Source organism: Dipteris shenzhenensis, chromosome 27 (assembly GCF_047967505.1).
Source record: "Dipteris shenzhenensis isolate YYH24624 ecotype China chromosome 27, Dip_SZ_1.0, whole genome shotgun sequence".
Lineage (NCBI taxonomy): Eukaryota > Viridiplantae > Streptophyta > Polypodiopsida > Gleicheniales > Dipteridaceae > Dipteris > Dipteris shenzhenensis.
In genome coordinates this window covers 10,677,574-10,703,929 of record NC_141622.1, presented here as the reverse complement: position 1 = coordinate 10,703,929, position 26,356 = coordinate 10,677,574, and the positions used below count along the sequence as shown (strand labels likewise).

The 26,356-nt window shown below is 39.5% G+C and overlaps 1 pseudogene; it reads left to right on the top strand.

Annotated features, from left to right (window-relative positions):
• On the top strand, nucleotides 1-24,967 carry LOC147883847 (uncharacterized; annotated as a pseudogene).
• The last annotated feature ends 1,389 nt before the right edge of the window (nucleotides 24,968-26,356 follow it).

The following is a 26,356-nucleotide window of genomic DNA, read 5'->3' as shown; positions in this document are numbered from 1 at the left end:
ATGGGAGTGGTGGCACCTTTGGCAGATGCAGTACGACCTGTGTTGGCCAATATAGTGAACATGGCAAATGAATTGGAGGATCATGAGGAGGAAGCCTTTCTCAAAGCAAATCCAGAGTTAGTTCCTATCTGCACCATCCACGTGGAGGGCATTACGAAAAGTTACATTCATCAGAATCTTCTGGCAAGTGCAGTCAACAAAGTTCCAGAGGAGGTAACTGAGCCCTAGCAAGTAGCAGTGGATATGGATTTTCATGATCTTTTCTAGCAGGAGAGAGAGTTTGAAGAACACATGAGGTGAGTCCTACGAGTGTAGGAAGATGCTCTGGATACGGTATATCTAGGAGAGGATGGAGCATCTAAACCTGTCAAAATCCACATGTTGTTCATAGTTGAATTCCACAGTGAACTAATAGCTCTCTTGAGGGATTCTTTTGATGTGTTCGCATGGGATTATGCGGATATGAAAGGTTTGGATCCAAAATTTTACTAGCATCAGTCAACCTCAAAGCAGATGCGACTCCAACAAAGATACAATGGTATTGTATGAATCCGCATGTGGCCAAGCAAATGCATGAAGAGCTAGAGCACTTGCTGTGGGTGGGATTCATCGCACTGATCAAGAATCCGGAGTGGATTTCCCCGATTGTCATTGTGGCAAATAAAAATATGAAATTATGAATTTGTTTCAACTACCACAAGCTGAATGCAGCCACTGTACCTGATCCATTTCCCTTGTCGTACATGGATTCTATGCTGGATGAAGTGGCAGGGCATGAGGTGTACTTTTTCTTGGACAGCAGGTATAGCGTATACAACCAAATTAGAATGGCTTCGGAAGACCAATTCAAAACAATGTTCATCACATCATGGGGGGTCTATGTCTGCACAGTCATGTGGTTTGGATTGCATAATGCTCCCTCGCAAACTTTCAGCAACAAGCAATGCAGGAGGTTTTCTACTCTTATTTGACAGATTTCATGCAAATTTTCTTGGATGATCTCAGTGTGTTTGTAACAATCACCGAGCACCTCGAGCATTAGCAAAAGTTCTTCCAACGATGCAAGAAGGTCTCCTTTATTTTGAATCCTATGAAATGTGCATTTGCAATCTCTAGCAGCCAACTACTGGGACATGTGATCTCGATAGAAGGAATTGCGGTGGATCCAAACAAAGTGGTAGTAATTATGCAAGCACCAACTCAAACGACACCTAAGGAGTGGTTGCAGCTTTTGGGTCAAATTTGATGGCATGGAAGACATCTGTGGTTCCTGGCTCACATGGCAATTCCTTTGAATGCATTGGCTAATGTGGAACCGAAGGCATTTGTGTGGACCGTAGAGTGTGACCAAGCATACCGGCAACTTAAGATTGAGTTTTCCAAAGCATCAGTGCTAATGTCTTCGGATTGGAGAAGAATTTTCATGTGTTTGTAGATGCCTCCAATAGAGCTATTGGGAGTGTCTTGATGCAGGAAGATGCAGATAAATGGTATCGCCCAGTCTACTACACAAGCCGACAGTTCTCATTAGCCAAGAAGAATTACTCTGTCATGGAGAGAGAAGGATTGGGCATGATCTATTTCATCAAAAAATTCCACCATTATTTGTTGGGCCGCTTGTTTGTATTCCATGTTGATCATTCCATCAAGTGACATGTGAGTGGGGAGAAGGGCAAGATCCCATGGATATGGTTGCGATCACATGTACATTACTCTAAATCTCCTCCTTGCATTTATTCTTTATACTTTGGCCACTTCATATCTCTCAATCCACTTTTGCATCTCTATTATTCAACTTAAATTGAAGAAAATGCAATCAATGCAATTTGATAGTAAGCATACCTCACAATACCACTGATCTTGAATATAGCTTTTCTAACATCTTCTTGTAAACACCCTTTCACTATAATTGTAAAGATGAACTATCCAAGCAACAAAGAAGTCATATCAATAATATAACATAATCATAATTACACTAATGCATCACATTATCGGTACACTAATCCTACTGCTTAGAATACCTATAAGACCTTGTGTCAATCATGGGACCTGAGCCCACTAAGCTTATTGTCCTTTGAAAATGTTCCTTTCAAGCAATGCATGTACCCTATCAGTGTTTGAAAAGAGGCAATGTCTGCCTTAACCATTGCCTCCTCTCCCTTGGAAAGGATCCATCTTGCTTTTACGAGGACAACTTTATGAACACGAACTTGGGTCCACAAACAAGGCATCCTATTCATAGTGCGTAAGTCTTCTTGCACTCCTCTTGAGTCTTTGGAACCAACCAAGTGTGCCCAAATAGTAACCCCTACATTCTTGAAGATATGCATGGGATCCAAGAGATGATTGACTTGTAATTGACAAGCATGGTACCCACTTGTAACAAGTCTTGCACGCGTGCATGAATGTGTTAGTATAAGACATGTGTGTGAAAGAGAGTCATAAAAGCATAATCGTATATTATACATGTAAAGACACAAGCATGTACCTACGCATTTCACATATCCTAGGTAGTCATGCATGGTCCACATCAAGATTCCCCTAACCAAAATGTCATTGGTGTCTAGAAGCTCTGGAAATATCAAAGACCGGCACTCCTCTCCATAAGATCTATGACTCCTATATCAAAGGTGCCATGTACATGTCCACATTTTTGCCCTTATACTTCCCTGGCACAAGCAGTGCAAGCATGAGGTGTCCATTCTTTATTATTAGCCATGGTGGGATATTGTAATTCATAAAGACTATAGGCCATGTCGACGAAGATGTTGAGTGTAACCTGAAAGAATCCACACCATCCATGGCGAGCCCAGGATGTAGGTTGCGTGGCTCTCTTGCAAAGTCCCCAAGCTACACAATCTATGGGAATACTCAATGTGTCATTAGTGGATCAATGAGATGCATGCCAAGTCATCAACTCCGCTATGGATTTACATCAAAACATGTGTTGTATTCTAGCAATGATGCGAAAGTGTCTCAAGGCCTTTACCACGCCCTTTGCTCACCCTGCAAGTCATCTCTATATCATTGTTCCCCACACTCCTCGTCACAAAAGAGAATACAATCATTACAGCAAGCATGGATGGTATCATAGTCCATACCCATTGTTGTTAAGCATCCTCTTCATCTCTTGATGAGGGCATGGTATTTGGTGAAGGCAACATCTTCTAGAGCAACTGGCTATTGCAATTCAAACATACATAGGTTTTAAATAATGATGATTCTAAAACATACAAGATGATTCTTAAAACAAACAATATCCAAATAAAGACACAAATTAATGCGGGAGCTAACCTCATTAAGTTCGAGACACTTGAATACGACCACCCATACTTTGCTTGTAGATTCAAGTCTGAGATACAAGCCCATAGCTTAGACATCCCAGCACCCTCATACAACTTTGTTGATTGCAACTCTTGCATATTGACCTCAAGCTGGGACATCACGTTTACATGTGATATAATGCCCCTAAAAATAGAATCCATCATGTCCACCATACCCTCATCATCATCTAGCACATCCAAGAGACTATAGTCATGTGAAGGTATACATGCACCCTTGCCACCCTCCTCATCTTGTCTCGAGGTTTTGTGTCTTGTACACATGTAATATTAGTCACAAATTCAAATAGCATTGACTTATCGATGATCCATCACCACATGCACCACCAACAGTGGGTACTGGTTCGGGCTCCTCCTCATACATCCACAAGTGACACATGACAATATGGCATTGATGTCATACTTCTCGCTTACAACCTCTTCATAAGCCACTTTGTGCTCCTGGGCATTGGCACATCATCTAACTTCCACTCGTCCCTTCCATCTGCACACCTCCAAAATCACAACATGAGTTGCAAGGAAATCCATTAAGATCCAAAAAATAGCCACCCATGAGCTCCTTTCCTCTCTCATTAGAATAAGTTCTCTAAATCATCGCTATATAACCATGCTTTGCTTTGTTTCATTGCTATATAGCGACAATTTTAGCATATTAAGTGTCACTATATAGCGACCTGACTAGTGTCACTATATAGCAATGCCTAGGGCTAAAACCTGAGACACTGATCGAGAGTTCGAGGAGGGATGCGAGCAGATGGCTGGACTCCTTAGGTACTTTGCACTTTGGTACAGGTAGAAAGTTGCCATTCGAGGCATGGGTGAGGCATGGGTGGTAATTTTACTTCTTCTCATTTAATTTATTTTTCTTTGTTTTATTACATATTGCATGCACTTTATCTAACTCCCATAAATTGGGCCCACAACAAGATGCAATGGGTCACCTTCCCACAGACAAAGAGGTGAGACATGCGTTCTACATAGGAGTGAAGCCGTGGTTTATTGAGATGAGGTGGATGCTCGCATGGTATAAGTCTACTCCTACTTATAATCTCACTTTTTAAAATTTGTTATTCTTTAGGTTCCAATCTAGTTTCCAATTAATATGGTTTCACTCTTAGGATACAAGCTCAAATGTCCCATCAGTGGAGGTGAGTGGTGATGACGAGGGATTTGGCTTACACGACTTCGATGAGGACCAAGGATCAGGTGTAGCTCATGAGGGCCAAGGATCGTCGTTCAGGCCAACGTAACCATGATGATGATGATGACGATTTGGATGAGTACTAGTAGTAGTAGTAGTTTGTATATACTTCAGCATGTATATGCTTTTGTATGTCGGCTCATTTGAGCGATTTTGTATCACCCTTTTTGAAAGGGTAATTTTGTAACAAAAAATGTTGTCTCGGGGGGGGTCACTCATCATATGTAACCCTATCACGTGAGTTCAACAGAAGGATATTTTTAATTCCTAAAATTTACAGAAATAAATATACATAAGGGACTATTTAAAATAGTTTTGGAAAAAATTTACAGATTTGTATAGAAAAGGGGTACATTTTATTAATGAAAAAATTTACAGATAAGAGATTTTAAATATAGGCCTTGAACGCACGTGATATAGAAGGTTTATACATAGTGACCCCCCTGAGAATGTTGTATATCTTTGGCATGTATATGCTTCTGTCTCTGGGCTTGTTTCAGAGATTTTGTATCACTCTTTTCACAACGGAAAGTTTGTAACAAATAAGGTTTGAGAGTTTATCTCGCTTGTATGCTTGTAAACATTCTTTTGTAATTACTTAAAAAAACATTAGTGGGGAAAAACAGGGCTTGTTGTGGCCTTGTGTAGCCCCACTAATATTTTTTTTTAGTTTCTATAAAGCATCGCTATATATAGTGATGCTTTACTAGTGTCGCTATATAGCAATGTTTGTATAGCAACATTTCTTTTTCGATGCTAATAGAGGCATAAATACTGACCTTTGCGCTGTTAAAAAAAAAATTTTAGTGTAAAAAAGGTCGGTATTTTTGTCAAAAAATGGCCTATTCCTTGTAGTGAGAGACATCACAGAATATGATTTTGTATGGCGTCGATAAACTAATCCAAAGTTTGAAGTGCCTTTCAAATACTTTAGAACACATTTTGCTACAGATCAATGTTACATTGAGGAAGGAGTAGATAGATATTGACCTAGAAAATTGGAAGTAAAAAGAATATCTGGTCAAGTGTTCAACCCAACAAACTATAGGCAACCAACAAGATTGGCATAGGGTTGATGTGAAACCATAACATCATGAGTCATCGATCGAGTATTTTTTGATAGAGCTCACAAGACAAGGAGTTGTCGTGCAGAGTGAGCATTCATCAAGACAAACTTTTGAAATACATCTTGAATGATTTTTGTTTGTCAAAGTAGCAGAATTCCCTTGTGATGATATTTTTGCACTTTGAATACCAAGACATGAATGAATGTCACCAAGATCAACCATATCTAATTCTTAGGATAAAATTTTCTTGACATGTTGCAAGAAACCGAGATTGTTGGAAACAAGTATGGTGTCATCGACATAAAGAGCAAAGATGACAAAAACACCATCACATTAGACATATAAGTTGGGGTTAGAGGAACAAGAATTGAAACCTTGAGATGTGAGAAACGGATCAATTCTCATGTACCAAGAATGGGAAGCTTGTTTTCGACCATAAGGAGCATGATGAAGGCAACAAACAAGATGGTCCTGACCAGCCACATGTGAACCCTTGTGGCTGCTCCATATAAATCTCAACTTTAAGATCTTCATTAAGAAAAGCAGTTTTTACATCCATTTGATGAATCTTTAAATCAATTTGAGTAGCAAAAGCCAAGAGTACCCAAACGCTTGTACTACAAACAACAAGTGAAAATGTATCATGATAATCAACTCCTACAATTTGTGAGTATTCTTTTGCAAGCTGGCGAGCTTTAAACTTGGCAAAGGAACCATTGGCTTTGGTATTAGTTTTATAAACCCACTTACATTTGATATGAGTACCGATGAGGAGGTAATTTAGTAAGAACCCATGTATCTTTAGAGTGTATCTTTAGAGACTAAATAATTGTATTCAATTTCCATGGTCTCTTGCCATTGACTCTTTTGCGCATAAAAGATAGCTTTTGTATAAGTAGTAGGGTCTTCATGAGCAACCATTGCATGATCAATGATGTCAAAGTCATCAACACTATCATGAGGAGAACCATGCTCAAAATCAATAGGCACATCAACATAAAGATCAAGGTGACTATCATTAGAATCCTTTGTGTGTGCAGGATGCAAATCAAGATTGTCAACACATTGCTCTGTAGATGGAGTAGCAGTGATGCCATCAAATGAAGGAGTAGTAATGACATCACAAGTAGAATCATTATCAAATAGAAAAGGAAAGGCAATAAGCAAGGACTCATTATCCTCTACATCCTTGGTAGACCATGTCCCTCCTATTAACTTCTCATTAAATATGGCATCACAATTGATTATCACCTTCTCAGAAGAGGGACCATTAAAATTTACTTTAGAATTAGGAGAATATCCAAGAATATGACCTTCAAGCCAGGACGTTCTAGCTTTTTCCATGTCCCTTTTGGTACATGAATATAAGCAATGCAGCCAAAAGTTTGAAATGTGATATAGAAGGAGTTTGCACTGTCTAAGATGTGATTGGTATCTTACTAGAAGGTGCAATTGTAGGAAGATGATTATCACAAAGATGGCTGTTAGAATTGCTTCTGCCCAAAAGCTACGAGATAATCTAGAATGAAGGAGCATACATTGAATAGCATCAAGAGAAGTGCGATTCTTATGCTCTGTAGCACCATTTTGTTGAGGAGAGTATGGAACAATATATTCATGATGAATACCACACTCAATGCAATAATCATCAAAAAGATTAAAAATGTATTCTCCACCATTATCACTATGAAGTGTCTTGATACAAAAACTAGTATGAATTTTCACAGAAGTTTTATATTGCTTGAACACTGATAACACCTCTGACTTATGTCGCAAGAGAAATATAGTTGTATATCTTGAAAAATTGTCAATGAAAGTGATGAGATACAAAGACTTAGATTGAGGAAAAGGTTCACATATATTAGTGTGAATGAGATCCAATAAAGCATATGAATAAGTTGAAGTAGATACATGAAAGGGTTTTCGATGATGCTTGCCAAGAGCACAATATTCACAGAGGCCCATGTGAGGACGAGCTATGAGATTCATACCATCTACAAGATCATGACGATTGATAGAAAGTAGCTTGGCAAAAGCCAAATGAACAAAACGATGATGCCATAGCTTGCAGTCTAGATCACCATGGGATGTAACCACATTTGCAATATCATCATTTAAGGAAAGTTGAATGAGGTTACCATGCCAAGGAGCAACTACTATGGTATGTCCATGTTTTTCAATCCAACACTGTGTATGGTCAAAGCCAATAAAGAGACCAAGATCAATAAGTCATGCAACAGAAAGGAGATTTCTCTAAAGATTTGGAACATGGAGGCCATGTCGCAAGACTCTTGTTGAAGTAAGAGTGCCAAGATATAAATCACCAACACCCATGACTTGACAAGTAGTTAAAAACACCTCTCTTTACTTAGGAACTAAGTAATTTTTTCCTAAATTTGATTAAAAAACCCCTCCTGTTATTGTAAACCTGTTAAAATATTTCAGAAAGTTAAATTAAATTATCCTGCCTTTTGAATGCACTTGGTACACTAAAATTTTATGAGGTGAACCCCCTAAGAACACCTATTTCATTAATTTTGGACTGGTGCACTATCCAAATTCATTTTGTGAGATAATTTTGGATAAAACATTTTAAAAAAAGAGGCTCTTATAAAACAAAACTTTGAGTCAAAAAGGAAGATTTTAAAAAATCAAATTAGAAAAAATGACATGACATGTTATTAAAACTAGAGTACATTAAAAAAAGAGGACATCACATTGTTAAGAGAGACAAAAAGTAAGATTTTTAAAAATCAAATTAGAAAAATGGTGTGACATGTTATTAAAACTAGAGTACATTTAAAAAAAAGCATGACACATTTGTACAAGAAGTAGATCATATAACTCAAAGCCATATGGTGTCAAAAAACACCTTACATTAGCTCAGCCTAGAAGATCTCATCTTGATCTCGCTTATCTTCTCAATAACCCAAACTCTAGAAGATCTCATCATTGATCTCTCTTATCTTCTCAATAACCCAATCTTCCACTGCCTCCACATTTGTATCCTCAATATAATTACATGCAAGAAAGAAATTTAAGCAGTCAGAGACTGTTTCTTTATAATTTCTCTATGAGGCTCTTATTGTACTCTCAACATCTGCATCAAATTGCCCATGATGAGAGCTGCAATAACAAAGGTTAATAAGTCTAAGAGATCTTGTCGTGCTTTTATAATATGTCTTAAAAGTCTTTCACTCTCTGCTATCTTGAGAGTCTCCTCCCTCTCTGCATGCCTCTGTGCATCAAATTCCTCTCTCTCCATCTGTGTCAATGGAGAGCATTATCAAATTCTGACCTCTCTCTATGCTCCTTGGTCAGCAATCCATTCTTTGAGACTGTTTGTCATGGTATTAGAGCTTAGGTCTAGTCTCCTAGATTAGTGATAGGCTTGCCTTAGGAGCACATGTTTTCTCCTAGGTTAGTTTTAGTTTTAAATTGAGAGAATTCCATCCATTGAATGAAAATTCTATTCATTGCTTTGAGATATTTCCGTCATTCCTGATGAGAGAGAGAGAGAGAGAGTTCATTCCTTTTTTGAGATCTATTTTGTGAGATAGATTTGTGAGAGTTGTTCATCTCTTCCAAAGAGAGAGATTTGGTTGAGAGAGCTTTCTTTCATGCTGTTTGAGAAAGAAAGGTTTTCTTGAGATGTGTGGTCCTGAGAGTACTCTACAAGAAATTGTCTTCTCTCCAACTGCTCTCTTAATTCCAGACTCCACATCTTCAATGATGCCAAGGACATCCATGGGTGGGGAGATGATAAAGAAAGAGAGATGGACTAGGATGGAAGAAAGAAGAGAGTGTTTGTGGAAGGACTAGGATGGAAGAATACAAGTTAATGAGAAGCACTAGGATGGATGAAAGAAGAGAGTGTTTGTGGAAGAACTAGGATAGAAGAATACAAGTTACTAGGATGGATGAAAAAAGAGAGTGTTTGTGGAAGGACTAGAATAGAAGAATACAAGTTACTGAGAAGGACTAGGATGGAAGGGGGGGTGGCGGGAAAAAGAGCTAGAGTGAGAGAGAGAGATAGGGACAGTGGAGTTTGAGAGAAAAGAGAGTGTACAAAAGAAAGTGATATGGAGGGTTGGGAGAGAGAGAGAGTCTATGTAAGAGAGACTGAAGTATATTTTGACCCCTTCTCTAAAAGTCTTTGTGGAACTGTAGTTCCATTTCTTGTGTATTACAACTTTACATTAGAGAACTAAAAAGTCTTTGTGGAACTATAGTTTCATTTCTTGTCTATTACAACTTTAGAAAACACATAAGTCTCTATGGAATTAAATTTCCATCACTTGACTATTACATCATTAGAGAGCGCATATGTCCTCGAAAGTGCCTACTATGGCATTGACTTCATGAAAACAAGCAAACTTTAAACCTATAGGCCATGTGTAACCAGGGCTAGCATCGCAAATCTCCTCACAGACTCTCCTCATAACCTATTTCGAGTCTTCCACCGACTTGTAAGCATTCAACAACTCCTCTTTTCTCTCTTGGCTTTCCTCATCTTCACCATTTTTTTCAATATAGCTTCTAGCCACCGCCATATCCTATATAAAAACTTAACTCGTTAGCATAATAAGTACGTGATTAAAAGAAGAGAAAAAGAAAGCTAAGGATATTCACCTCTTTTGCTGAGTTCAAATCAAGCAGCCACGTGCGTAACATATCCTCCTCGAATGGTTTTTCCTTCATTGGTCCTTACAAAAGGGATCTAAGTCCAAATTTGAGTTCAGTAAATGAAGTTGCGTAGTAACTAGTCATTGTCTTAGAGGGAAAGTGAGAGAAGGAGAGTGAGGGAGCGATAGCAAGGGATGCACACTGAGCCGCCCCTCCTTTAAGAGTGATAGAAAGTGAGGGAAGAGGTAAATTGAAAGATGAATACAAGTGAATGAGAAGGACTAGGTGTAATAAATAAGAGAGTGTTTGTGGAAGGACTAGGATGGAAGAATACAAGTGCACTAAGGCACAATGTGTTTGCTATGATAAGGATAAGGGTTGGAATAAAGTGAGTGAAGAATTGGGAATGCTCTACTTTAAGTGACTGGAGACTGTCCAACTGAAACTTTAACCAATAGTGTGTAATGAAAGGATTGGAATAAAATCTCGTAGAGCATTGGGAATGATGTACTTTAAGTGAGTGGAGCATTGGGAATTGATACTTTGGAGTGAAATATATTACAAATAATTATTATGTTCTTCTCATCACACATTTATTTCCAAATAATCACATCATCACATATGCATATCAAAATTCTCATCACACAAAGTTATATTTCCAAATAATCACATCATCACACATTCATATCATAAAATTGTGTGCATAAAATAAATATATAAATATCATGACTAGATGCCACTTAAGTAATAAGTCACAAATTGGTGTATAATCAACAAAAACAACATCATGATTCATACATCGCAACAAATAAATTTCAACCATAATATTCATGGAATAAACAACATCATGAGAATATGCTCCTCGGGCATATATACAAAAACAACATCATACATGCATCACAACTCTTCTGATGCTTCTAGTGGAGACTGTGGCAACTCTTCTGATGCTTCCAATGGAGGCTGTGGTGCTCTAGATGTACACTCAGTCTCTACTTCTTTTGTAGTATGTAGTGCTTTTGAAGTAGACTTAGTATCCTCTTTCTTAAATGCAAGTGGAGGGTATGGCAACTCTTCTAATGCTTCCAGTGGAGGCTGTGGTGCTGTAGGTGTACACTGAGTCTCTACTTCTTCTATAGTGTGTAGTGCTTTCACAGTAGACTCAATCTCCTCTTCGTTAAATGCAAGCTCTGATATTGCTTCAGTTGCATGTTGTATTCTAATGGCAGCAATTAGGTCTTGAATGATTTCAGCCCTAAACAATTGTATATCCTCCTCTGAATATTTGAGCTCCAAAGAATCTTCCGATGAGACCTGTGGCTTAAGTGAGAAAATTTCTTTGAAAATCAACATGCAGTTATAGGAACCTCTCCACCCACAACTATGCCCATCTTCTTGCTCTACTACTAAATGCCTTTGAAAGTTTAGTGAGTCTTTGTACTATCTTATTTCTCTGATAGCAGATACCAACTTCTCAACCGACCTGCTCATCATGACATATTAAAAAATCTTAGTGTGTCCATTACATAAGGTACATAATATAGAAGTAACAATAGATTAATAGAATACTTACGTTTGCACTGAACCATGAAAGCTTGCAATCAAGTTGACAAACCAACAATAGTTGTCTTCAATGTCCCAAACCACCAGACTCCAATGTTCCCTACACGAATAATTAAGAACCATTATTATTTAACACAATGTTGCTAGTATAAGATGAAAATTAAAGTTGCCATGATACTTACATCTCTTGAGCGTCTCTTGATATGCCATAAATAGGACTCGCACACCATCTAAATGTAAAGGTTGTAACCATTTACAAACATCAGCTATCGTCTTTCTACTATCGCTAAGTATAGGAGAAAGGAGGAAATCCAACATATACACACGGTTTTGTACAAATCTACAAAATCGTGAGATAACTATACTGCACCAACAAATAAATGAATATTAGCTTATTAGATTTAATCAAAATATTGAATTATCAAGCAGAGAAAAAGTTTGTATCAAACTAAGAATGGCCATCATGACATTGTCATTGATCTCATTTGAAGCTCTAGAGAGGATTGAAATCTCCTCTCCACCAAATTCAAGATACTGAGGTCTATGTTGAATCATAACCCTAACATTAAAAGAGCTTCCCAATTCTTCCAATGAAGCCATGTTTGTAGAGTTGAGGTCTTCTATCCCCTTTGACTCTTTGACGGCATTCATTTTGCACTCCTCTGAGCCATTATCTATTTGACTTGTGGGAGGGTCCATACTGTTTCCCTTAATGATTGCTCAAATGGTACATGTTATAAATGCATAGAGATGCAAGTCGATATATGTTGACAGTGTGGTGTCATTTTGTATCTCAAAAATTTGACCAAGTACCAAAAAGCAATTGTAGCCCACCCTTCATCCACAATTGTAGATGTGGCTATCCTCTTGATGTGATACTTGACATGTTATATACTCTATTTGTTGTGCCAAGTCACATTGCTGCATTACTGTGTCAATAGCACCTACCAACTTTTGAGCCGATCTGCACATCAAAACATATAACAAGAGTGAATATGTGCATTGCATATCAATCTACATGTCAAGAAGTGGCAACAAGTGTAGTCTATGCTTACTCTAACACAGTGCCATGGATGGATGTCATTGAGTTGGCAAAGAAGCACTTCTTAGCAAAGATGTCCATGACCACCAAACTCCAATGTGAGCTGCATTATCAATAAAGAATAATGACTATGTTTGAGACAATTCTAGCAATGCAATAGAAAAAACAAGTAGGGTTTGTTGCTTACTTCTCATAATATGCTATAAAGATAACTTGTGCCTCATTCATAGGAACATGCTTCAACCACTTGCAAACATCCTCTATGGTTTCTTTTTTGTTGCTAAGCACTTTAGAAATAAGAGGATCGAGCATATATGAAACTCTTTGTATATTTTGAGGAAAATCTGCTATAACATAGCTATATTTTTAAAAAAAGTATTAGCTTCTTGGGTTTAATCAAAATATGCAAGTATAAACCCAAGGAAAAGGCTGCATCAAACCCGGAGGATGGTTGTAATGAATTTGACATCTGCTGCAATAGAGTCATATTTTCATGACTCATCTTATTGAGAGAGTAGTCTACATCATATTCTTCTTCACTTGCTATGTCTTCTACATCCTCCTTCTACTATAAAAATATTAAAAAGTTATGAGATTTACACATCCCAAATAAAGGCTTAAACAAGCATAGAAATATAAAGATAAGATTTCATACATGCTACAATGTAGTCATATTTTTAGGTTGTTCCCCAACATTAATAATGGGCTTTTCATCAGATTGCATAGAAGTATACAGATAAGGTTTCATACATGCTTTCATTAGAGTGAGTCTCTCCTCCTCTTGGAGGAAAAATTTAAAAAGTTATGAGATTTACGCATCCCAAATAAAAATAAAGGCTCAAATAATCATAGAAGTATAAAAATAGCATGCTTTCATTAGACTCAGTTAGCCCCTCTTAGCCTCTCTCTCGCGCTGCCCTCCCTCTCTACGCTACCCTCCCTCTCCATGCTGCCCTCCCGCTAGCCCCTCTCAGCCTCTCTCCCACGCTGCCCTCCCTCTCTATGTTGCCCTCCCTCTCTATGCCGCCCTCCCGCTAGCCCCTCTCAGCCTCTCTACCGCGCTGCCCTCCCTCTCTATGCCGCCTCTCAGCCACCCCTCATGCTCTCTCTCATACCCCTCTCTCTGTCTCTCCATCCTCGCTCCTTCCTCCCTCTCTCTCCCTCCTCCACTTCCCTCTTCCTCCTGGAGGCCGTGGCCCCCAAGGCTCCTCTCCTTCTCTCTAAACTTTCTCTCTCTCTCTAGTTCCTCTATCTCTTTCTTTCTTTCTCTCTCTTCAAATTCAAAAAAAACAAATCTATAAAACTTAGATAAAGAATTAATCAAAAAAATTTACAAGTACCTAGAAAAAGTTTGTAACTTTGCTCTTTCTTGCTTTCTTGCTCTTCCTTCCTTGCTTTCTTGCTCATCCTTGCTTTCTTGCTTCAATGAATGAAATGAGGGGAGAGCTCGTCCTTGCTTTCTTGCTTCAATGAATGAAATGAGGGGAGAAAGAATGAATAAGGAAGACTATATATAAGAAAAACTAGGTTTTCTTCCTCCTCTCCTATTGGCTTTCCATTCCTCCCCTCTCTCCTATTGGCTTTCCAATCCTCCTCTCTCCCATTGGCTCCCATTACTACCCCTCTCCCATTGGACCCCCATCCCTCATCCCAATCTTCCATTGGCCCTCTCCCCATCCATTTCTTTTCCTCCCCCATTGCCAGCACTCCCATCCCACATTTCCACCATGTCCCATACTCCTCCCATTTCCCCATCCCACCCTTCCATTTCCCAAAATCCCATATTTCCCCATCCCACCCTCCTCTTTTTCATCCCCTATTAACTCCCCTCACTCATTTCAATCCCTTAAAATCCTACTCCCCTATTACCTCCCCCTCTCCCATTCCATTCCTTGCTCCCCACTCTCACTTCCACTTCCCACTTCCATTTGCAAACTATTAATATATTATTATACTATTTTTTATACTTATTATCATACACCCCTATTACCTCCCCCTCTCCGATTCCACTCCTCCCTCCTCACTCTCACTTCCACTTCCCATTACTCACTTGCCATACACATTTGCAAACTATTAATATATTATTATACGATTTTTAATACTATTTGCAAACTTACATGTGGGCAAAATCAAAGGTGTCAAAGCAATCCTATCGTGGTTATACGACAATTGTGCTTTTATTCAAGGGAGTATTTACAAGGGCATATTTATCCTCATCAACAAGCTTATTTCAGCTTTTATTTTAACACAATACTCAAGGTATGAAGTGCATGATTTGTGCATGAGGTGTTTACTTTGTTGTATCAAAATTGTTTGCCACACACACACACATATACACATACCCAGAATTTGCTAATATTATGGCATCTACATTTCTCCGATGGGCACAAAACTTTATACACGCCTCAATCTAGGTCGTATTGACTTGCATACAAAGTGGTGCACTCATCCCAAAAGTACTTGTTTGGATAACACACTTGTAGACCTATTTTATGACGATTGTGCATAACACTAGGAACAAAATGGAGTATAATGTGCAATTTCGACTATGCAAAGCATATCCAATGGACACAAGACTTTGCACATTCCTCAACCTAGGTAGTATTGACTTGTGTGCAAATTGGCATCCCCATTTGATAAGTACTTGTTTGAAAAACACACCTAGGATCATGTCTTTTGACGGTTCTGCATGACACTAAGGCAAAAACGGTATTTAATACTCAGTCCACCATGCAAAGCATATCCGATGGGCACAATACTTTGCATGTGCCTCAAAAGCGGTGGTATGGTGTTCCATGCAAAGTGGAACGTCCATTCAATAAGTATTATAATACACCCAAGAGTGTGTTCTTTGACGGATGTCCATAACACTAGGGAGGAAACGGTGTATAATGTGTGATCCCCCATGCAAAGCATAACCGATAGACACAATACTTTGCACGCACATCAACCTAGTTAAGATTGACTTTCTTGCAAAGTGGCTCCCCCATCCGACAAGTACTTTTTTGAATATCACACCTAGGACCATGTTTTTTAATGGTTGTTCATTACACTAAGGCAAAAACGGTGTTTTATGCTTGATCGACAATGCAACGCATATCTGATGGTCACAATAATTTGCACACATCTCAAACTAGGTGTTATTGACTTACATACAAAGTGGCATGCCCATCCCATAAGTACTTAGTCGAATAACACATCTAGGACTGCATTTTTTTACGGTTGTGCATGACACTAAGGCCAAAATGGTGTTTAATGCTTGATCGACAATGGAAAGCATATCTGATGGGCATACTAATTTGCATGAGCCTCAAAAATTGTGGTATTGCATTGCATGCAAAGTGGTACACCCATCTGATAAGTAGTTGGTCAGATAACATACCTAAAAATGTGTTTTTTTATGGTTGTGCATGACATTGAGGCACAAATGGAGTTTAATACGTGATATACCATGCAAAGTCCATTCAATGGGCACAATACATTGCACCACCTCAACCTAGGTGTTATTGAGTTGCATGAAAAGTGGCGTGTCCATCAAATAAGTACTTGATCAGATAACACACCTAGGACTGTGTTTTTTTACAAATGTGCTTGACACTAAGGAAAAAACGGTATTTAATGCTCAATCGACCATGCAATGCATATTCAATCGGCACAATACTTTACTTGAACCTCAACCTAGGTGGTATTGACTTGTTTGAAAAAAGGCACACCCATCAGATCAGTACTTGGTTGGATAACACAACTAAGGGCATGTTTTTTTATGGATGTGCATATCACTAGGGGCAAATGGTGTATAATGCGTGATCGACCTTGCAAAGCATATCCAATGGTCACAAAAATTTTCATGCACCTCAACCTAGTTTAACTTGACTTGTCTGCAAAGTGAAGCCCCCATCTGATAAGTACTTGTTTGAATAACACACCTAGTACCGTGTTTTTTTATGGTTGTGCATTACACTAAGGCAAAAACGGTGTTTTATGCTTGATCGATAATGCAAAGCATATCTGATGGGAATAATACTTTGCACACACCTTAAACTAGGTAAAATTTACTTACATGCAAAGTGGAGCACCCATCCCATAAGTACTTGATCGGATAACATACCTAGCAGCGTGTTTTTTTACGAATGTGTATGACACTAAGGCAAAAATGGTATTTAATACTCGATCGACCATGCAAAGCATATTCGATGGGCACAATACCTTTCCTATGCCTCAATCTAGGTGGTATTGACTTGTTCTCAAAGAGGCACACCCATCCGATAAGTACTTGGTCAGATAACACACCTAAGGGCGTGTTTTTTTACGGATGTGCATATCACTAGTGGAAAAACAGTGTATAATGCATGATCGACCATGAAAATCATATCTAATAGTCATAATACTTTGCACACACCTCAACCTAGTTAAAACTAACTTGCATGCAAAGTGGAGCTCCCATCTGAGAAATACTTGTTTGAATAACACACCTAGGACCGTGTTTTTTTATGGTTGTGCATGACACTAAGGCCAAAAATGGCATTTTATGCTTGATTGACAATGCAAAGCATATCCGATGGGCACAATACTTTACACACACCTTAAACTAGGTGGAATAAACTTACATGCAAAGTGGCACATCCATCCCATAAGTACTTGATTAGATAACATACCTAGCAGTGTGTTTTTTTACAGATGTGCATGACAGTAAGGCAAAAATGGTATTTAATGCTCGATCGACCATGCAAAGCATATCCGATGGGCATAATACTTTTCCTATGCCTCAACCTAGGTGGTATTGACTTGTTTTCAAGGAGGCACACCCATCCGATAAGTACTTGATCATATAACATACGTAAGGGCATGTTTTTTTACGAATGTGCATATCACTACGGGAAAAACGGTGGATAATGCGTGACCAACCATGAAAAGCATATCCGATGGTCACAATACTTTGAATGCATCTAAATCTAGTTTAGATGGACTTGCGTGCAAAGTGTATCCCCCATCTGAGAAGTACTTATCTGAATAACACACCTAGGACCGTGTTTTTTTATGGTTGTGCATTACACTAAGGCAAAAACGGTGTTTTAGGCTTGATCGACAATGCAAAGCATATTCGATGGGCACAATACTTTGCCCAAACCTTAAACTAGGTAGAATTGACATACATGCAAAGTGGCGCACCCATCCCATAAGTACTTGATCGGATAACATACCTAGCAGTGTGTTCTTTTACGGATGTGCATGACACTAGAGCAAAAATGGTATTTAATGCTCGATCAACCATGTAAAGGATATTAGATGGGCACAATACCTTTCCTATACCTCAACCTAGGTGGTATTGACATGTTCTTAAAGAGGCACACCCATCCGATAAGTACTTGGTCAAACAATATACCTAAGGTCATGCTTTTTGATGGATGTGCATATCACTAGGGGAAAAATGATGTATAATGCGTGATCGACCATGCAAAGCATATCTGATGGTCACAATACTTTGCACGCACCTCAACCTAGTTGAAACCGACTTGTATGCAAAGTGGAGCCCCCATCTGAGAAGTACTTGATTGAATAACACACCTAGGACCATGTTTTTTTATGGTTGTGCATGATACTAAGGCAAAAATGGTGTTTTATGCTTGATTGACAATTCAAAGCATATCCGATGGGCACAATGCTTTGCACACATATTAAAATAGGTGGAATTGACTTACATCCAAAGTGGAGCACCCATCTCACAAGTACTTGATCAGATAACATACCTAGCAGCGTGTTTTTTTACGGATGTGCATGACACTAAGGCAAAAATGGTATTTAATGATCGATCGACCATGCAAAGCATATCCGATGGGCACAATACTTTTCCTATGCCTAAACCTAGGTGGTATTGACTTGTTTTCAGGTAGGCACACCCATCCGATAAGTACTTGGTCAGATAACACACCTAAGGGCGTGTTTTTTTACGGATGTGCATATCACTAGGGGGAAAACGGTGTATAATGTGTAATCGACCATGCAAAGCATATCCCATGGTCACAGTACTTTGCACGCACCTCAATCTAGTTGAAACAGACTTCTGTACAAAGTGGAGCCCCCATTTGAGAAGTATTTGTGTGAATAACAGACCTAGGCCTGTGTTTTTTTATGGTTGTGCATCACACTAAGGCAAAAATGGTGTTTTATGCTTGATTGACAATGCAAAGCATATTTGATGGGCACAATACTTTGAACACACCTTAAACTAGGTGAAATTGAGTTACATGCAAAGTGGCATGCCCATGCCATAAGTATTTGATCGGATAACATACCTAGCAGCATGTTTTTTTACGGATGTGCATGACACTAGAGCAAAAATGGTATTTAATGCCTAATCGACCATGAAAACGATATTAGATGGGCACAATACCTTTTGTACACCTCAACCTAGGTGGCATTGACATGTTCTCAAAGAGGCACACCCATCGGATAAGTACTTGGTCAGATAACACACCCAAGGTCGTGCTTTTTGATGGATGTGCATATCACTAGGGGAAAAACGGAGTATAATGTGTGATCAACCATGCAAAGCATATTCGATTGTCATAATACTTTGCACGCACCTCAACCTAGTTGAAACTGACTTGCATGCAAAGTGGAGCCCCCATCTGAGAAGTACTTGTTTGAATAACACACCTAGGACCGTGTTTTTTTATGGTTGTGCATGACACTAAGGCAAAAATGGCGTTTATGCTTGATTGACAATGCAAAGCATATTCGATGGGCACAATACTTTGTACACATCTTAAACTAGGTAAAATTAACTTACATGCAAAGTGGAGCACCCATCCCACAAGTACTTGATCAGATAACATACCTAGCAGCGTGTTTTTTTACGGATGTGCATGACACTAAGGCAAAAATGGTATTTAATCCTCGATCGACCATGCAAAGCATATCCGATGGGCACAATACTTTTCCTATGCCTCAACCTAGGTGGTATTGACTTGTTTTCAAGGAGGCAAACCCATCCAATAAGTACTTGGTCAGATAACACACCTAAGGGCGTGTTTTTTTACAGATGTGCATATCACTAGGGGAAAAACGGTGTATAATGTGTGATCAACCATGGAAAGCATATCCGATGGTCATAATACTTTGCACGCATCTCAACCTAGTTGAAACAGACTTTTGTGCAAAGTGGAGCCCCCATTTGAGAAGTACTTGTTTGAATAACAGACCTAGGACCGTGTTTTTTTATGATTGTGCATGACACTAAGGCAAAAATGATGTTTTATGCTTGATTGACAATGCAAAGCATATCTGATGGGCACAATACTTTGAACACACCTTAAACTAGGTGGAATGGAGTTATATGCAAAGTGGCATGCCCATTCCATAAGTACTTGATCGGATAACATACCTAGTAGCATGTTTTTACACGGATGTGCATGACACTAGAGCAAAAATGGTATTTAATGCTTGATCAACCATCCAAAGGATATCCGATGGGCACAATACCTTTCCTACACCTCAACCTAGGTGGTTTTGACATGTTTTCAAAGAGGCACACCCATCCGATAAGGACTTGGTTAGATAACATACCTAAGGGCATGTTTTTTTGCATATGTGCATATCACTACGGGAAACACAGTGGATAATGCGTGATCGACCATGCAAAGCATATCCGATGGTCACAACACCTTGAATTCACCTCAACCTAGTTGAAACAAACTTGTGTGCAAAGTGGAGCCACCATCTGAGAAGTACTTGTTTGAATAACACACCTAGGACTGTGTTTTTTTTATGGTTGTGCATGACACCAAGGCAAAAACAGGGTTTTATGCTTGATCGATAATGCAAAGCATATCAGATGGGCACAATACTTTGCACACACCTTAAACTAGGTGGAATTAACTTACATACAAAGTGGTGCATCCATCCCATAAGTACTTGATCGGATAACATACCTAGCAGTGTGTTTTTTGATGGATGTGCATGACACTAGAGCAAAAATGGTATTTAATGCTCGATCAACCATGCAAAGTATATATTATGGGCACAATACCTTTCCTACAACTCAACCTAGGTGGTATTGACATGTTCTCAAAGAGGCACACCCATCAGATAAGTACTTGGTCAGATAACACACCTAAGGGCATACTTTTTTATGGATGTGCATATCACTATGGGAAAAACGGTGTGTAATGCGTGATTGACCATGCAAATCATATCCGATGGTCACAATACTTTGCACACACCTCAACCTAGTTGAAAAAAACTTGCATGCAAAGTGAAGCCCCCATCTGAGAAGTAATTGTTTGAATAACGCACCTAGGACCGTGTTTTTTATGGTTGTGCATGACACTAAGGAAAAAACGGTGTTTTATGCTTGATCGACAATGCAAAGCATATCCGATGGGCACAATACTTTTCACACACCTTCAAATAGGTGGAATTGACTTACATGCAAAGTGGTGCATCCATCCCATAAGTACTTGATTGGATAACATACCTAGCAGTGTGTTTTTTAACGGATGTGCATGACACTAAGGCAAAAATGGTATTTAATGCTCGATCGACCATGCAAAGCATATTCGATGGGCACAATACTTTTCCTACACCTTAACCTAGGTGATATTGACATGTTTTCAAAGAGGCACATCCATCCGATAAGTACTTGGTCAGATAACAAACCTAAGGGCGTGTTTTTTTGCGAATATGCATATCACTACAGGAAAAATGGGGTATAATGTGTGATCGACCATGCACAGCATATCCGATGGTCACAATACTTTGCATGCACCTCAACCTAGTTTAGACAGACTTGTGTGTAAAGTGGAGCCCCCATCCGATAAGTACTTGTTTCAATAACACACCTAGGACCGTGTTTTTTTAGGGTTGTGCATTACAATGAGGCAAAAACCGTGTTTTATGCTTGATTGATAATGCAAAGCATATCAGATGGGCATAATATCTTGCACACACCTTAAAATAGGTGTAATGGACTTACATGCAAAGTGGGATGCCCATCCCATAAGTACTCGATCGGATAACATACCTAGCAGCGTATTTTTTACGAATGTGCATGACACTAAGGCAAAAATGGTATTTAATGCTCGATCGACCATGCAAAGGATATCCCATGGGCACAATACTTTTCCTATGCCTCAAGATAGGTGGTATTGACATATTTTCAAAGGCACACCCATCCAATAAGTACTTGGTCACATAACACACATAAGGGCATGCTTTTTTATGGATGTGCATATCAGTGGGGAAAAAATGGTGTATAATGCGTGATCGGCCATGCAAAGCATATCCGATGTTCACAGTACTTTTCATGCACATCAACCTAGTTGAGAAGGACTTGGGTGCAAAGAGGATCCCCCATCGGAGTATTACTTGTTTGAATAACACCCCTAGGACCGTGTTTTTTTATGGTTGTGCATGACACTAAGGCAAAAATGGTGTTTTATGCTTGATCGACAATGCAAAGCATATCCGATGGGCATAATACTTTGAACACACCTTAAAATATCTGGAATGAAATTACATGCAAAGTGGCACACCCATCCCATAAGTACTTGAGGGGATAACATACCTAGCAGCGTGTTTTTTTACGAATGTGCATGACATTAAGGCAAAAATGGTATTTAATGCTTGATCGATCATACAAAGAATATTCGATGCACACAATACTTCTCCTATGCCTCAACCTAGGTGGTATTGACTTGTTTTCGAAGAGGCACACCCATACGATAAGTACTTGGTCAGATAACACACGTAAGGGCGTGTTTTTTTACAGATGCAGTGCATATCACTAGGGTAAACACGTCGTATAATGTGTGATCGACCATGCAAAGCATATCCGATGGTCACAATACTTTGCATGCACCTCAAACTAGTTGAAACGGACTTTTATGCAAAGTGGAGCCCCCATCTGAGAGGTACTTGTTTGAATAAGACACTTAGGACCGTGTTTTTTTACGGTTGTGCATTACACTAATTCAAAAACGGTGTTTTCTGCTTGATCGACAATGCAAAGCATATTTGATGGGCACAATAATTTTCACACACCTTAAAATAGATGAAATTGACTTACATGCAAAGTGGTGTGGCCATCCCATAAGTACTTGATCATATAACATACCTAGCAGCGTGTTTTTTTACGGATGTGCATGACACTAAGACAAAAATGGTATTTCATGCTTGATCGACCATGCAAAGCATATCCGATGGGCACAATACTTTTCCTACACCTCAACCTAGGTGGTATTGACTTGTTTTCAAAGAGGCATACCCATCCGATAAGTACTTGGTCAGATAACATACCTAAGGGCATGTTTTTTTATGGATGTGCATATCATTAGGGGAAAAATGGTGTATAATGCATGATCGACCATGCAAAGCTTATTTGATGGTCACAATACTTTGCAGGCACCTCAACATATTTGAAACAGACTTGTGTGCAAAGAGGAACCCCCATCTGAGAAGTACTTGTTTGAATAAGACAACTAGGACCGTGCTTTTTATGGTTGTGTATGATACTAAGGCAAAAACGGTGTTTTATGTTTGATCGACAATGCAAAGCATATCCGATGGGCACAATACTTTGCACACACCTTAAAATAGGTGGAATTGACTTGTGTGCAAAGTGGCACACCCATCCCATAAGTACTTGTTTAAATATCACATCTAGGACCTTGTTTTTTACAGTTGTGCATGACACTAAAGCAAAAACGGTGTATAATGCGTGATTGCCTATGCAAAGCATATCTGATGGAAGAAATAGTTTGCATATGCCTGAACCTATGTGGTGTTGAGTTTCATGAAAAGTGATTCTCCCATACCATAAGTACTTGTTTGGATAACACACCTAGGAGCGCATTTTTTGACGGTAGTGCATATCAGAAGGATGAAAATGTTGTATAATGCGTGATTTGTTGAGAGTTGTGGTGCCATGAGCACTTGTAGAGCAAAGGTATGAGCAAAGGGTAAGCTGCCACATGGCATGGAGGAGATATCCCACATGTGAGCAAGCAAAATGGATGTAAGTACTCTCACCTATAAAAGGGAGGTTCATTTGAAGGAATATCAATCAAGCACTTTGCACTATCTCAAGATTCTCTTTATGAGTCCAAGCTAATCTATCTTGGAACCTAATTGACTTGAGATACATGTCATGAGCACTCTCTTCATCATGTCTCCACATAGGTTCCATCCACCTTAGAGTGCTCCATAGATCCTGAGGCACACATGTTTTGTCATGGTATCAGAGCATAGGTTTAGCTCTCCTAGTTTAGCTCATTAGTAGTTCACTAGGATTGCTCCCATTCCTAGATTAGTTGTAGGCATGCCTTAGGAGCTCATGCTTTTCTCCTAGGATAGTTTTAGTTTTAGATTGAAAACAAATTTCCGTCCCTAGAGAGAGAAAATTTCCGTCCATTGAATGAAAATTCCGTTCATTGCTTTGAGAGAGAGAGAGACTTCATTCCTTTTAGAGATTTATTTTGTGAGATAGATTTATGAGGAGTTGTTCTTCTTCTTCTTCTTAGAGGAAGCTTGTGAGAAAGAGAGCTGAGAGCTTTGAGAAAAGTCTACTGCCTCAACCAAGCTGCTCCAAAGAGACACAAAGGCTTCCATCTACTTGCAAAACTGCTTTAATGGCAGACAACTCCTTCATCGAGGACTCGTTCTAAGCAACATTTGCGTTTGTTGCATTCTCTGCGAGAGACTGGGCACCTTTACGGGCCTTCTTGAGATAAGCCTCTCCAAAACAGGCAAAACCATCACCCTCGAGGTCGAGAGCAGCGATACTATCAACGTCGTCTCATATTTGCGGGCAAGCAATTGGAGGATGGCCGCGCTCTGGCAGACTATAACATTCAGAAAGAGTCTACGCTCCATCTGGTGCTGAGGCTGCGGGGTGGAATTATCGAGCCTTCCCTGATGGTGCTAGCAAGAAAAGATGATCTGCTGCAAGTGTTAGGCACGTCTGCATCCACGAGCTGCAAATTGTCGGAAGAAGAAATGTGGACATAGCAACCAGCATCGGCCCTTCAGCCGCATCAAGCGACGCAGTAGCCCCGAATGTCTCCAACCTGCAACAACGATGTCCAACGCCTACTACGAGCTCGCCAACCCTGCAGCACTCTCAAAGCCATGAAACGTTGCGCCATCTACGATTGCTAGCTGCCACAACCGCAAAGAAGACTCTCGCATCAAACGGCTCCTACGACGACTCGCTGAGCTCCAGCCTCCCGCAGCGCCATCGTCGTCACAGCGCAGAGAAGCTTCAAGCTTCCTCTTTCTTCTCCAAGATCTCCCTACAAAAAGACACGTGGCAGTAGATGGAGAAGACACGTGGCAAGATAAGATGTAGCTATGGTTAAATGTAACTTAGTTTGGTTTGGTTAAGTAAACCCAAGTCTGGTCCACCCAACCCACACAAACCATGGTTAGGTTTAGGTTATGGGGTTAGTTAAAGTGCCACCTAAGCACACAGCCTCTTGTTAAGCACAGTATGGAATTCAGCATGTGAATCCCTGTGCCATATCATCAAAGGCCCCTCTTCTTCACAAAACCTTCAACAAGCCATAACTTGCAATCCAGGAAGAATTTGGACACGCTCCAAAAAGGAAAAGTGATCGTCTTTTCGAGCTCTACGCGCCTGTCATGTCAGAATCATTGTATGCAATTAGACACTGCCAATATTGAAAGAATTCAATTGGTAAGACCTTTGCAACAAATGGAAAAGCAAAGCATGAATGCACACATCATTGTCATAAGCATGCCAAAAGCACAAGTGCATGAGATGACCATAGTAGGAAGCTTGGCATCCACACATAAAGCATCAAGGCACATGGAAGAACAAAGCATCATGCAGGTAGCAATGAGTCATCATCAAGCCATGAGCCAAAAGATGACATAAATGGAATGTATTGAGAAAAGCAAAAACCTTGCCAACCTTGCCTATGTTTTGTAATCAAACCTGACCACCTGAGAGTAGCTATGAAAGCACCCAGGGGAGGTATTGACATGTAGAAGCCACACTTGACCACCTTAAGTAGCATGCATGCACTAAGGGGAGGTGATGGAATGTAACTCACATCTGACCACCTTGCAGTAGCCAAAGGATTATGGCACCAAGGGGAGGTGTTGAGAGTTGTGGTGCCATGAGCACTTGTAGAGCAAAGGTATGAGCAAAGGGTAAGCTGCCACATGGCATGGAGGAGATATCCCACATGTGAGCAAGCAAAATGGATGTAAGTACCCTCACCTATAAAAGGGAGGTTCATTTGAAGGAATATCAATCAAGCACTTTGCACTATCTCAAGATTCTCTTTATGAGTCCAAGCTAATCTATCTTGGAACCTAATTGACTTGAGATACATGTCATGAGCACTCTCTTCATCATGTCTCCACATAGGTTCCATCCACCTTAGAGTGCTCCATAGATCCTGAGGCACACATGTTTTGTCATGATTGACAATGCAAATCATATCCAATGGGCATAATACTTTGTGAACACCTCAACCTAGGTAGTATTTATTTG